This window comes from Corvus brachyrhynchos, unplaced genomic scaffold, assembly GCF_000691975.1.
Source record: "Corvus brachyrhynchos isolate BGI_N302 unplaced genomic scaffold, ASM69197v1 scaffold255, whole genome shotgun sequence".
In the NCBI taxonomy this organism is placed as follows: domain Eukaryota; kingdom Metazoa; phylum Chordata; class Aves; order Passeriformes; family Corvidae; genus Corvus; species Corvus brachyrhynchos.
The window spans coordinates 6,181,176-6,195,819 of NW_008238358.1; the positions used below are offsets into that span (position 1 = coordinate 6,181,176).

The window sequence follows — 14,644 nt, forward strand, 5'->3', positions numbered from 1 at the left end:
CTAGAAATAAGTAAATAAATATAGAATTATTGGTGGGTTTTTATAAATGCTTCCAAATTTCCCTTGCTTTCAGACTGCACAGCAAGACCTGCCTTGGGTTTCCCTGCCTTTTTGCCTAAAGCCATGAGAGACAGCCTGAGATTTCACATCAGTAGCTTTTACTAAACGTTTTTTTTCTCTTTGAACAAAGCATCACCTTAACATCTGAACAGTAAAATTCCATCTTTCCTTTTTATTTTCCCATGCATCATTTAAACATGCTGCTCTGAATTCTACAGTTAGAGTATTCCCGAGTAGTTACAATCAACAACATCTTTAAAGTCAGATACAGCAGGAAATGTGTGCTATCCAGGATAGTTTCACACATTTGTTTGCTGTATAGTAGCCTCAATTTAAATATGATAATCTAATTTAGTAAAAACGAACTGAAATCAGATTTACTGCAAAAACTTTTAAAATTTAATTTTCAGACTAGCAATCAATGCTTATTCAGTTTTCATCTTATCCCTGCCTCCCTTTTTGTAGATGTTTAAATGACACTGAATTAAACAATTGCACAAATTTTAAAAAATGTAGGAAAATTACCATCTGCACTAAATTCATGAATAAAAAGGTCCAGAGAAATCAGTCTTTATGAGCATTTGTCTTAACAGAAAAAAATTATAAAAAGCAAAAATTCTCACAGTAGAAATAATTTTTAATTTTTTTTTCTGGCATTCTGTCTTTCAAATCATTTTGAAACATAAATGACAGAAATTAAAAAGGGAACTCTCACTATCATCTCATTCAAAACCTTACTCAATTCCCGAAATATCACTTACAGGATTAAATATTAAAACATCTTCAAAGAAAGAACTCTGTTGAGACACACAGCAATAAGCCTATTACTATTCACAGACATAAACAGTATCTAAGTATTATCTGCTCAGTATTACACTCCATTACATTTCCCCTAAATCTTTGCAAAATAAAAATATACTCTGGTAAACAACAAGAATTGCAACAGAGGGAAACAAACAAAAATCTTAAACTTACATTGATGTGTTATTATAGGTCGTGCACAGCAAGTAGCCCTACGGATACATTTTAGGTTTTTTATCCATGCTCCGTTCTTGTTGCTGATGTGACCACTTAGGCACATGGTCAAGTTGCAATCAGCTTCCCTCTCAGTGATGTATGAGAGCTGTGCTGATTTATCTCGTCCTTCTGCAGCAGATTAGCACTAATGTTTCTGCTTCTGTATCCTACCTTTCTTCAGCATAGACTCTGCACTATCATTGGCAATCCAAATTAAAGAGCCAGTGAATGTAGAACAGTTTTGGGGTTTTTTTTTCTGAAATCATTGCAAAGCAGGTAGTCTCACACAAACAGAATCTTTTATCCATTGAGCCTCTTTTTTAACACTTTTGGCAAGAACAGTAGTCAGAGATACAGAAGAATGGTTCCAGTAAATCTGCTATAGTCTTCTAGTGATTTATTCTGTTAAAGGAATATTCTCCTATGCAGATGGCCCTAGGCAAGAGATGCCTGTAATGCAGCAACGTTTCAGCCAAAATAATGGGATTTTCACTTTGTAACACAAAGGTATTGTGTTACACACAGTGAAACTGAAGTTTAACCCAAAGAAGTGAACAATGTGAAATCAATTCATGCAAACAGGGTTTATGAGGAAAAAAAAGCAAGTTAAGTACCTTATACATTAAAGGTACTTAAAAACTGATCAAGTTAAAAACTATTTCAGTGCCTTACAGTGCATACATTCATTACAAATTCTCTCTTTTTGCCTTAGGATTGACAGATTTTACACTATCAAAAGTATTACAAAGAACCTGACTGAATCTTTTTGTTACTGTTTTCAGTTTGCAGTAAACATCTACTATTTTAGCAGTAAAATACAATTGTTAATTCACAATCTCTCAATTCAAGACACCATGAGACACAGCCATTTAAATTTTCATTAGGACTTTGAAAAGTATTTAGGAAAAAATGGATGTCTTAGACCATCTAGTCTTGAAAATGTGAACATTCTGACAAGTGTGCTCACTGTCAAAATGACTCACATCACTACTGTTCCTAGCTGCTACTCTTTCTGATCACAGAAGTATTTCTCTCTGTTTTTAAGAACCAAATGCATACCTGAATATTAAACAAGAAATATATGCTGCTTAAACATTAGCAATATTTGAGCAGCAACTCATAAAGACCTATTCTGTGTCTATTATCAGCATTCATTTTTAAAAAACATTATATGGAGTGTCTTGCCTAACCAGGAAAGTAACAATGAAATTGTATTAACCCATTACTTTGTAAAAAATGCTACTACAAAGGACTATCTTTGCTCTAATATGAAAATCTAATGTGGTAACATCCATTTCAAAGTGCTTTCTGGATTATACATATACTGATTTTTACACCTGCACAGGAGCACACAACCTTGGGGACAGAATGTAAGAAAGACCTAAGCATGATCACTAGCAGAGAATTTATTCAAAAGCAGTTTTAGTTCTAGGCATGGGACTGCATGAGACTACTTCAAGCCACTGCAGCTTTCCTCCTCTTTTTGTGCGCTGTTGATAAGGAATGAAATGTATGACTGAAGAAGGGCATCCAGAGAAAGTGACAATCTCCTGAGGGAAGGTGTGTGAAAAAAAAGCTTCAAGGTACCCCCAATACTGAGCTGACAGCACCTGGACTGATGTACCTTCAATGCCTTCATGCCCTTCCAGCCTTCAGAGAGCAATTTGTAAATGCTGACTAAGCATCTTTTGGGTTTGAATTTGAGAAGTTTCTCTGTGTGAGAGATGCCAACTACCAGACGTTCAAAGAACTGAAAGTCTCTGTTTGAAGAAAGATGGAGGTTGGTGCTACACTCCCATCTGACTTTGAGTCCTCTTCAGGACTACACTCATCCAAAGAGCAGCAATTCTACATTTAGTTGTCTTCCCTGGGGAACAAGATAAAAATTCCCAACTGTTATGTCAGCACACTATCCTAAAGAAATAGCTCTATTCCATTAGCAGTTCTACAGTTAGGAGTATTCCTCCTCTTCTGTGGAGAAACATCCTACAATATCAAAACAGAAAGATTCACTGCATCAGAGAGGGCAGAACGATGTTGATCTTCCTGACAGGGTACCACCAGCAAAACAGGGTGTGACACGGATGTTGCAAACAAAAGTGGAAAGTGCTGTCAGTTCTGAAGGCAATATCAGTTGCAAGGACACTTTTTTCCTCTAAGACCTGAAACAAAATTTGGATCCCATGGTTTCACGTATGTCTTTGCTGTACTAAGATAAAGGTATGTAGCCAAAATAACAAAATCTTTAAATCTGGTGTACAAACAGCATTGGAGCTGCTACTGCAGATACACACAGAATCAATCTCAAAAAAATCAACTCCACTTCAAACATTACCATTTATAATGTCCCCAAACTCCCATCAGATGTTTGTTTGGAACCTCACCACTCTGATGGTCAGAAAGAAACTTCTAATGTACACTCAAACACTCAAGCTGCATTAGTACCCATCTGCTCCTGAGCAGCACTATCCTTTAACAGTTTCTATCCCCTGAATGGTGGTCTTGTGTACTTACAGACGCCAACCATATTCCATATCAGCTTTCATATCAACCAGACTAAACCAGACATGCTCTTCTATAATATAACAGTCAGTCTATCTCTCTTATCACTGTAGTCTTTCTCTTCATCTATCCCTGTTTGAGTTCATCTCTTCTAAACCTGGGAGAGCAGAACCATACATACTATGTTCCACTTGGACTGAACACAACAGTTTATTCTGGTAGACCAAACAAACTGTGGTTTTAATACATGGTGCAATAACATGTAAGCCTCCTACTACCCTATCTTCAGCAGCTAAATACTACATATTTATCTGTAATTAAATTCTGACATTTATCAATTGGGATGTGTTAATATGTACTTTCTCTGCTATACTACATGAGGTCATGAAGTTAGGAATTAACACCAATTGGCACTGACTTATGTCCAAGTGCTTTTGGGTAACATTACTGCTGGCCCACTTGTGAACTCCCAGTTTTTTACTGACACATCATATTGGCTTTATAAGGTAATTTCCAGTTCTCTGAAGCAAGTTGTTTCCATAACTGTTCAGCAAGGAGGAGAAAAAACAGCCATTGTATCACTGTTTGCCACTAAAAAGCATCATCTGTCCTTTCTAAGCCCCAGTGGTTTCTTTAAGAGTTACACACAAGCTATGCAAACAACACACTAATACTCCAAACATGCAAATGGATTATATGTATTTCTACAGGAAACTATTCAAGGCAATTGAGAGTGTAAAGTCAAACAAATTATCATCTATAATTGACAACATGCAAGTAACTTTTAATTAAACATGACTCCTCTACTGAAAAAAAAAACACATTAAAACCCTACTAAAAGGGAATATAGCTAATGAGGAGGGGGAAGTGGGAGGGGAAGGAATGAACAAAACACTGTTTTGTGAAGAGGGTGTTGTTCACCAAAAAAAAAAAATTTACGAAGCAGACTTTTAAATGTATTTCTAACTAATTATTGATTCAAAGCCCACATCAATTTCAAGCAAAAACATACATGCAGGTAAAAAATGCAGGTTCTCACAACCACAAATAAGATACCAGAACGCTTATTTATGCAAGCAACTGATTTGTTTAAAATGTCAAATATTAGATTGAGACAGGCAGGAAGAATTTTGGAGTTAAAATGATCAACATTATTATTAAAGAATAATATAGAGACATCTAGAACCTATTGAAAACTATACACAGAAAAACCCTAAGCCAATACCCAGAATTTTTAAGCCACAGCTGGAGGCCCATCACAGAAAGGGCACTTAGCTGCTTGTGCTGAGGTCCCAAGAAAGCTTAGTAAAGGGAAATCTCTTCAGTTGAGAATGTGTGCTCAAGTAAGTGTTGCATATGACGCATCTAGACATTAAAGGCTTGTTCAACCATTCAACAATCATCAAAACACTTACAAAAAACAAATGTATGCTGTCTTCTCACTTTGCATATGGAAAAAGCAAGAGGGTGAAACTAAATGCCTTGACCAAAATTGCAATAAGGTGACTTTCATAAGACAGGCTTATATGACTTGCCTTTTTGCAGCTATAAATCAAATAACTCCATAGCAGAGCTGGAACATCTTTAGGCTTTCCACAGGGAAGAAAACAGGAATTTATTCGTAGTCTATCTAATCACTGACAACCCATTCCTCCCGCTCTCATTACATGGAAAAAAAATAAGGGAATATACAAGTTTCCAAAGGCCAACTCAGAGCTTGCCCTACATTTTAACCTCAGTCAGCAAATTATCCTAGGGATAATAGTATTTCTGCCAGCGAAAGCTCTTTTGCAACTATTCCTTGTACCAGTCCTTCATTAGGCTAACTCTGCTACACAAAACCCCCATTTTCTCAACCTAACCCTATGACATTTTCCCCACAACCCAGCCAGCAAAATTTTTAGTAGAGACTATGGTTTTAGTGAGTAGAAGACCTAGTAATGCTTAGGGAAAATAAATCAGTGGGAACACTTTAACTCCAGGTATCCAGTCTACATCTCAAGGCTCTTTCTGCAAGAACTAAAAGGACCTTTTTTCAGAATTAAAGTTGAGCTGGGATTTGAAATACAGAGATCTCTAAAAATCAGGGTAGTCTTCCAGCTGCAAACTGCACAGGCCACAATGTGGGCTATGTAAGCAGCAAGGACGAAGAACAAAACTGAAATGATTACATGCTGTCCCATGGGCTACAGAACCCACTTGCCAAACAAAACTTTTCTAAGAACCTCTGGAAAAAGCTGAGTATACAGAAAGCACAAGCCTGTATCTTATCCTTCTGAAGGCTTTTCCTTAGAACAGTGTTACAGTTTCTCACTTTTCTCAAAGTGGTCATCTAGGTCTGCTTGCATTTTAGTGTTGGTGTTGTGAAATGTCCCTTTCCCACTTCACATCAAAGCTGCAGACAAAATAAGAGGTGACAGTTATAAACTATCTTACTGAGTGGCAATGTAATAGTGTAAGTGTTTTATTCCTTACTTTCCCTTAAAGAATCTCTGGCACGCTGAATCTATCATTAAATGTATACTTAAAAACCAAGAGATATAAAATTAGCTTTATAGCCTTCAGCCCCAGACAGAAGAACTAGCTTCCTCATTTGATAATGGTGTATCTGCCCAATGGACAGATATGGCCCCACAAAAAGATGTTTAGCTTCAGAGAGCCCGTGTGTAAAGGCCACTGTAAGACATGTTAGACATCACTTAAAAAATATAAGAGGCCAAAATCCAACTTGGGTGAAGAGAACAGGGAAGAATAGTTTTAGCAAATGGAGACAGATACCCTAGGTAAAGAGGTAACATTTCATACACTGAATGTGGGATAGGTTTCTTATCCAGAGATCAATTGCCGTGAGTTGTACCTTAGGTATAATAACTTTCTTCACCTGCAACTAAGTTTGGAATAAGTAAATCCAGACATGACAGGTACACTGTTTCTTTTCAATGGGTATTCTTTCCACTTTTTTTTTGTTTTTAACAACTGTGGATTTAATTGTAAGTCGTGATACTTAGTGTATTTTTTTCACTCTTCTATGCAGAAAAGTTTCTGTAAGTTTCAGGTTCCTACCAGCACCCTCTAATCTCAATCAGTAAGATTTGCATAAGGCAGTTTTCTTAAAGAATTGTGCAGCAAAAGGAAAAATGGCAATCACACACTAGTAAGAAGTCAAGATTGTAAAGAGGAGATGGACATGGCACTAAAATGTTACTGAAAAGTGAGCTATGGTTGTTGAGTATTACTGCATTTTGGAGATCAGACACTGTGAGAACATAAGTAACAGTCAGGAGGGCCAACAAGAATCAGGTTTGTTGAGTGAAGGACACAGAATCAAGAGTTATTTGCTTCAGCCATGCCTCAGGGAGAAGCATAAGATTAATGATCCAATTTTTGATGAGCAACTTCATTCTGAAGACGAAATGAAGTTGCTGAGTATACTTCCACTTCAATATTTACAGAAATTCTGCGCAGAAGGAGAGTGGAAATAATTTCTACTGGTCATTGAAATGAAATGCACATGCTTTGAATGTTGCAGCTTCTGTAGAATACCGTGTATAATTACTATTTGTGCTTTATTTTCCTGAATTAACTGATTAACTTGATTAACTGCTGCTAAACAGCCAGCCAATTTTTGACTGGAAAACAAGATGTAACATGAAGCAAAAAGGTGAAGCTAGAGGTGAATTTTGGGTCACTCCTTCCCCCTCATGCTTTCTTACAACATGGGCACAAAGGGATATTCCACAAACACCAAAACACATCTGCAACATGTGGAAATTTATACTTTATCAAAATGCAGTCATCAACACTGTTCACTGAGACAAGAGATCATTCACAATTTATTGGTTTTATTTACTTAATGATGTACGCATTGATAGAGGGGCAAATGTAGCAGAACAGTGATCATGCCAAGAGGTCCTTGTGAGGCAGTGCCAATAAAATCCTTAATTTTCATTAATTTAAGTGGTAGTAGATGTGCCAAAGAACGGAATGCAGGTTGCACCAGTTTATGCTGGGTGTGTTCTGTCCTGGGACAACTAGGAATAACTCATAAGAGGAATGAAAACAGGTAAAACAGAAAAATAAATGGAATTACATATTCTTGCCAATACGTTATTTTCTAATACACTTTTCCTTCTTTCATTTGAGAGTGAATTTTCCCAACTGATTCTGTAAACCTTTATAATACTAGAACTGCAGTAATTTTCCATTCTTTTCCATCCAATGCACATGGACGCCACTAACCACTTCAGATCAGGCTGTATATAGCACCACATAGTAAGGTTCCTTAAAATTAACAAAAACCCAAAAATGCTTGGAAATTATTCTTCAAGACTGAAGCATTAAATATCACTACTCTAAGATCAGACAGCCCTCACTTATAGTTAAGAGAAACAAATCTGCAAAGCAGAAAAATGGACTTAACCAAAGTTGGAGGCTTTAAATACGGTTATGTGGGTCGCTGTTGGTTTATTTTCTTTTAATCACTGAAGTAGACAAAGAAAGAAATGTAGTAGCTGTCACCTATCTGGATATCAGTAAAATATTTAATAGTCATAGCTCCTTTTAAAAACTGAAAATGCCTTGGGTAGAAGCAGTGTCATGAAAATTAACAATTAGCCAAATGACTGCAAACAAAAGATAATGAAACATGGCAACACATAAAAAGGTGGCAACTAAAGAAAGTGGGAAACGGCTGGGTTCTGGTTTTCTTTTTCTTTTTATTCATAATCTCAAAGAGAGAACAAACAACTTGATAACATGAAAACACTGGAGAAGGAGAAGACAAAAAAAATGGACAAAAAATAAATGTAATATGTAAGTCTCTAGGGAATCAGCAATGCTGAGGAAAAGATACATTTGGAAAAATTCAATGGAGACATCATTTGCATAGAGCTAGTGACTGAGCAAAGTCTAGGAAGCAATAATCCTAACTTGGAGTATACAAGCATGCCTTCCACTGTCATCATTTCTACCTCTGTATAGGTATCTATGTGAGCTTAACTAGTGACAGTTTTTCTACAATGGCAAAATGCTCTTTTCTCAACAATTATCAAATGCTAGCATGTAAAACTGACAGTAAACATCAGATTAGGTATGTTCCAGACACATATGAAAGACAGGGTCATAAAATTCTGTGTTCCAGAGATCTCATACAAAGAAGCATGATGGCATTTCCAGTAATTTAAGAATAGTCAGGTGATTTTTTTTTTTTTTCTTTTAATTATGGCAAAACATAGACATGACCACAGTGTGCAAACGGGGATGGATATAAATACTGAGGACAGTGAGAAATCATCCAAAGGACATGAAAGCAGTTCACAAAAGAACCAAAGAATGAACTCTGAAAACAAATTCTGGAGGGGAACTCAGAATAAATTTGTTACTAGCATGTGATGCACTTGGCCGTGGAATGTCTCTCTAAAAGTGGCACCCATTCACAAGCCATTTGGCATGGATATTTAAAATGTGCAAAGACAAAACTTTACAGAGCATACAATACAGACCAATAGCTCTTCGGTGGAGAGATGGAGAGAGCACATAAAATCAGAGAAATGGAAATAAAGATCTCTTTAAATAAAGACATCATTTTACTTCCAAAAGAAGGGACAGAACTAGTCCTACCCTTGGAGACTGATGGGGAGGAAGCACGAGGGGCTTTTATTTACACAGTACACAATACTGTCACACTCCATTTTTACAGTACATAAACAGTTTGAAGGTTTTTCTACAGTATTGTCTGAAAAAGCAGGTACTGGTCATAGCAAGACACAGAAGACAAAGTACATGGAACATTTTGCCACAGGCACAGCAAATTCTACTGTCCATTATTGCAATGAAATTAGTGTAATTAGAGTGGTTTCACTTAAAACAAAAGAGTAAACAACACTTACTGGAACCCTGCTATCCTGTTTTAAGTTTCCAGATATTTAATCCATGCTGCTGTTCTCTCACTGTGAAGAGAATCTAACAAAATAAGAATATCTTCCCCCCAGTTTTCTTATGCAGCAGTCTGTGATTAATGCCTAATGTAAATAGACAAGCACTGCTGCGGCAGTAAAAATGACAAGATAAAGGACCTACTAAAGAAGGCGGCACATTCATGACCAGTAATGCAGCAGTTTGAAAATAAAAGTAGTAATATTAAGAGATGTTCTTTCTATAGTATCAAAACTTCAATATATGTTTCTATTTATTTTCATCATACTGAGCATATCAATCTTGGGCACAGTCACAAGGACATCTCTTCTAGCAAATCCTACTCACAATAAACAAGCCATTCAAAAATGTTCATTTAAAAAGAACACATCTAATATAAAGATAGCATTCATTATTACTTTAACAACTTTCAAAGAAAGAATTCTTTCTTCCCTCTGTATTCTTTGGAATAATAATTTTCATTTATATATGTGGCAACAGCATAATCAGATAATGAAGATATGCATAGGTAGACTGAAATAAGTGTTTTAGCAATAAAGGTATACTTCAGGATACAGGAAAAATCAACAGAAACACTAACTGGTGAAGACAGAAGAAACATGCTAATGCTTTGCTTTAGCTGGGGACAAGAAAGAATAAACAGTCAATCACAGTCAAGTATCTATTTCTTTCTAGACATTTGATACTGTATTTACACATACATACTACCATAGAGGGCGAGCTTTGCCATTATTCTGTCCCAGGGCAGCAGGCAAATATAAAGTACCTCTCCATCTCCCTGCAGCAGCTACTTGCTAGAGAACAGTTTCACAGATTGGTTTTTGAGAGTTGTTTATTCCCACACTAAAAAGCAGAAACTTCATATGAGTAGTATGAATTATTTTGTTAAATAAGAAGAGAAAATATAACTCGTGGTCTGCTTCAGGATACCACAACCATTCATTACATTTTATTCAATAAAAATTAACTCAATTCTTACTCAAAGACTTTGCCCATTTAATGGATACCAGGAAAGGAAATTCACCTACCATTTTGTAATGATACTCGGATTAACAGTATGGATGACCAAGTAAAATCAATGTGTTAGAGAATTCTTGTGGTAGGAAAATATGCATTCCTACCATTGCTAGGGCTTGAAGCATTTTCAGTACTTTCATTTCCTCACACCTTCCCACAACTTTAGTGTGCAAAGTTGACAACAATCCACTCAAGCATCAATACTTATGGGCTGATCGGTAGCATGTATCAGCCTTTGAAGTCAAATACCAAGTAGATCTTCAGAAAGGTTAAAAGGCAGAAAAATCCACATTCTCTTGTTAAAATAGGAAAAGTCGGTCTCTTAGAATAAAATTATACCAAGTACTTTTTGTATATGAGGTCAGATGGAGGTAACACCCTCCATAAGGCAACTCCATCTGGCAGATGTATGTAAATACATCAGACAGAAAAAAATGAAAGTTTTGATGTGAATTTCTATTGTAATCTCAAATCATATAATCTTTCAACCACACCACAGCAACAGCACAAGTAAATGCCCCAGCTATTTATATGCTCAGATTAAAGTGTAGCTCTTCCTTGATAACTCATTATGTAAAATGGGTACAGTAATCAATTCTGCTACTGCATCAGTGTATTCAGACATATCTTCTTAATTGTCCACACTTTTACTACATTTCACTCCCTTAGCTCTGCAGAGCAATGTGCTAAGAAATACTAAGTGATGGCATAATTCTCACCACCTTTAACAGCACAAGAATTATTTCCTAACTTCTTCATGATTGATGGTTATCTAGTAAAATCTAAATGTCACAGATAAACCTAAGGAGAAATACCCAATAAAACCTTAAGCGGAGATCAACAAAGGTTCCATTAAATGCTAGCAGGAGCAAAAGTGACAAACGTATAAAGAGAAACCATATTAATCAATCTGTAGAAGAGACAGATACCAGAAAACTGTCTGAGAAATGAGGGCAGAAAGAAAAAAGGCATTTGAAAAATGTTTCATGCTTCTAGAGAGGATACAGCCGCTTGAAGGGTATTGGCAGAAAGGAAGAAAAGAGAAAATAAGTCTGTAGTGAGCTTTTAATCTTTCCTTAATTGTACTGAGAGTCTCCAGCATCATCCCCAGAGAGAATTAAGCATAAAAGACTAAGTTACTCAAACAAGTTCCTTTATAACAAGTCCTTTCAGAACAGCATGACTTCTTTGAAGGACTCAGTTTCTCAAAGACTAGGTCACACAAAAATCATATTGTAATGCATATTTTTTTTATGCTAAAACAAAACTACTATATTGGACCTGATTCCACAAACCTGCACTCAGGAATATGTAGATAAGGTTCTGTGGGAATTAACAGAATAGTTTGTCTATTTTGGTTAATACTTCAAGAAAATGGTTTGCACTGGTCATCAGAAAAGATATTTTCAAAGGTCAAGAGAGTGGTGGTATGCAAAATTAAACAGAAATTACTCAGGAAATGGTCAGAGGTTAAAATGTAAGCAAGCTGAACTGTATCAGTAAGTACTAAATGCAGGATGGCAAGGTTTCACTTTAAATGCTTATTATTTATCACCCTCAAACAACTGTTATATAAGCCTGGCTTAGAGCTATGTACAGCATCTAGAAAGAAAAGAGAGTTTTATCAACTTAATTTGAAATTAAGAGTAGTAAAGTTCATTCAGAAGATATTTAGTGAATAAACTTTTATTTGTGAGTTTCAGCTTTCTTTCAGTTTCTTCACTTGGGACTTAACTGAGAAAGTATTTTAAGCAGAGTTCAGAGGAAATACACACTAATGGTTTTATCTAATCAGGCATGGGATAAAGAATAAAGAAACTGAGCCTTAAGCACTACACCAGACTGATGGTATGAATCCATGTATTCTGCTAAACCACTGATTTCAACAACAGCCCATAACAGAAATACTAGATGAAAACTCAAATTTTGTGAACATCCGATTTATGACATAGTTCAGAAATACATGGAACACATGTCTTAAAAGGCAGCACATCTTACGTGGTGTTCTTGCATATTTGTGGCATAAACAACCATTCACAAAAAGAAAAAAACTTATCCATAAGCACACTTGCTTCCATAAATCCCCTTGACATTTCAACATTTCTGAGGGTCAGCAGGCCCTTTCACATTGCTGGTGAACAGATTTCTAGGAATTTTGTAGCTCACTGAACTAATGGAATTTGAGCAATACTCACTAACTCTGAGAACTGCAACTGCAGAGTTTTACTACTCAGATTGAAATGAGGATTGGTTCAAGAGCAAGCACGTGGACTATTTAGGGTTTTTGAAACCTCCTTCTTCTCTTGATATCTGGGACTGGCCACAATCAGCACAGATGACAGGCTGAGTCCTGTAATTCTTATTCTCTGCCATAGGAGAGATACTCCACATTTAGGTCTTAGTTTTCTGTATCTTCCTTTTTAAGTGTACCTCAGGGATGCCTAGAGTTCGTAAGGCTTTGATATGATTTGCCTCAGTACAATTATTGGGCTGACCATTTTGTTAAGCACCCCTGAACTACTTAGCCACAAAATCATTTGAGTGATTCCAGCCTCTTGGCTCTCACATTGTATCAGCTGTGTCAGTGGGTAGAAACTGTTACAGAAGGGATAAAGCTAAAGAGAATTGAAACCTACTGCCACCAGCCTGTGCTGCTTATTATACAAGGAGAAAAAAGTAATCAGCAATTACCTGGGTTGAAATCTCACAAAGCTCATAGATTTAAATATGGTAGTGTTTCACCATGGATGAAAAGTGAGGAGGAACCAGGCTAAGATTTCTAATAATCCCTGAACTCTGATTATGACCAGGAAAAGATATCCATGAGAACTGTACTATCTAATGCAAGCAAAGAGCACTCTTCTTTTGAACCCATTTATTAATCCATATGCCTAAACAATTCATAACGTCTGAGGTTTAGCTTGTTTTAAGTTGCTGAATGCCCATTCAAGGGAGTACTTACTTAAGAAGAGAAGAATTTACATTCGACTATATAGGACTTGTATGTTTCATTATTCTTGCTATATGAAAGTGAACATTTTTACTATATTTTTACAAAATATTTTGTAACTACACCAGACTCTGGGAATAAAAAGTAACAATACATATTACAATGCAACAGCCTAGATTTCAGCTTGCAGTAATCTGTTTTAAGATCTTCCACTGCCACAGATCCCATTGTTAAAGATCTCTAAATTCCTTTAATGCTGGCAGGGCTAAGCTAATGGATTTTTAAAATGTCAATATTAAAACATATCCATTGATCCAAGAAATGGTACCATATCATTTGCCTCACCTATTATATAGTACAAGCAGAAAGCACCCATTCAAATGCAGAATGCAAGCACGCACTCTCTACAGCAATGCCTTGGAGGAACACACCGCTGTATCAACTGCAGTAAAGCAACAAAAAACTCAAGCTTCTAAGGGTTTACTATTTTCTCAATAACCTGGAGACAAACAGTAATAATAGATAAACCTCTTGTGTAAGGACAAAAAGTATAACTCATCTGAAAGGAGACAAAGGACTGAGATGGTAACACCAACCAGAAGATCAGAAAGGGTCGATCTCTGAAATAACCCATTCAAATATGACCCCACGGTTAAGGATGGTCTGTGTTAAATCCAGAAGTTGAGAAGTGTAAGCAAAGCCCTATGCAGTTGATCACTTCGGTATCCACTTAAGGCAGGAAAGGACACTGCCAACCACAAACGCAGCTAGAACCAAAGCTCCAGGCAATCTGACACAGAAGTTTGACAAGGCAAATCTAAATTTGCCTTGTAGCATATACACACACAATACATATTAGATAGATAGCAGATTATATATGCACACATATCTGAAAAAACATAATTCTGTTAGGCTTTTTTTTCTCTCTGTGACAGAGAAGAATGAGAAACATATTTGATAGTAAAAAGTACATCTGGGGAAAAAGCCAGAATCTATTTTATAAGCTTCAAATGTTACGATTCTTCTGAAAGACATTTTTACTTAATAAAAATGAACTAATGAAAGACCAGAAGTTTGTTTCCTGAAATAATATTCATAAGCTCCCAGTTGTGTTTTGCAATATATGTTTTTGCCATTTAGCACATCATGCTTAGAGATACCACA

The 14,644-nt window shown here is 36.2% G+C and overlaps 1 protein-coding gene across 4 annotated transcripts in view; it reads right to left on the minus strand.

The window, feature by feature from the left end:
* RAPGEF4 (Rap guanine nucleotide exchange factor 4) overlaps positions 1-14,644 on the minus strand; it is a 158,617-nt gene that overhangs the window by 111,482 nt on the left and 32,491 nt on the right. Inside the window, exon 1 of one of the 4 annotated variants that reach the window (XM_017735607.1) lies at positions 1,036-1,207. The exons of the other annotated variants lie outside the window; for them this stretch is intronic. The gene's annotated coding sequence lies outside the window, so the exon portion shown is untranslated. Of the gene's footprint in view, positions 1-1,035; positions 1,208-14,644 lie in introns of those variants that run through there. 4 annotated transcript variants of the gene reach the window in all.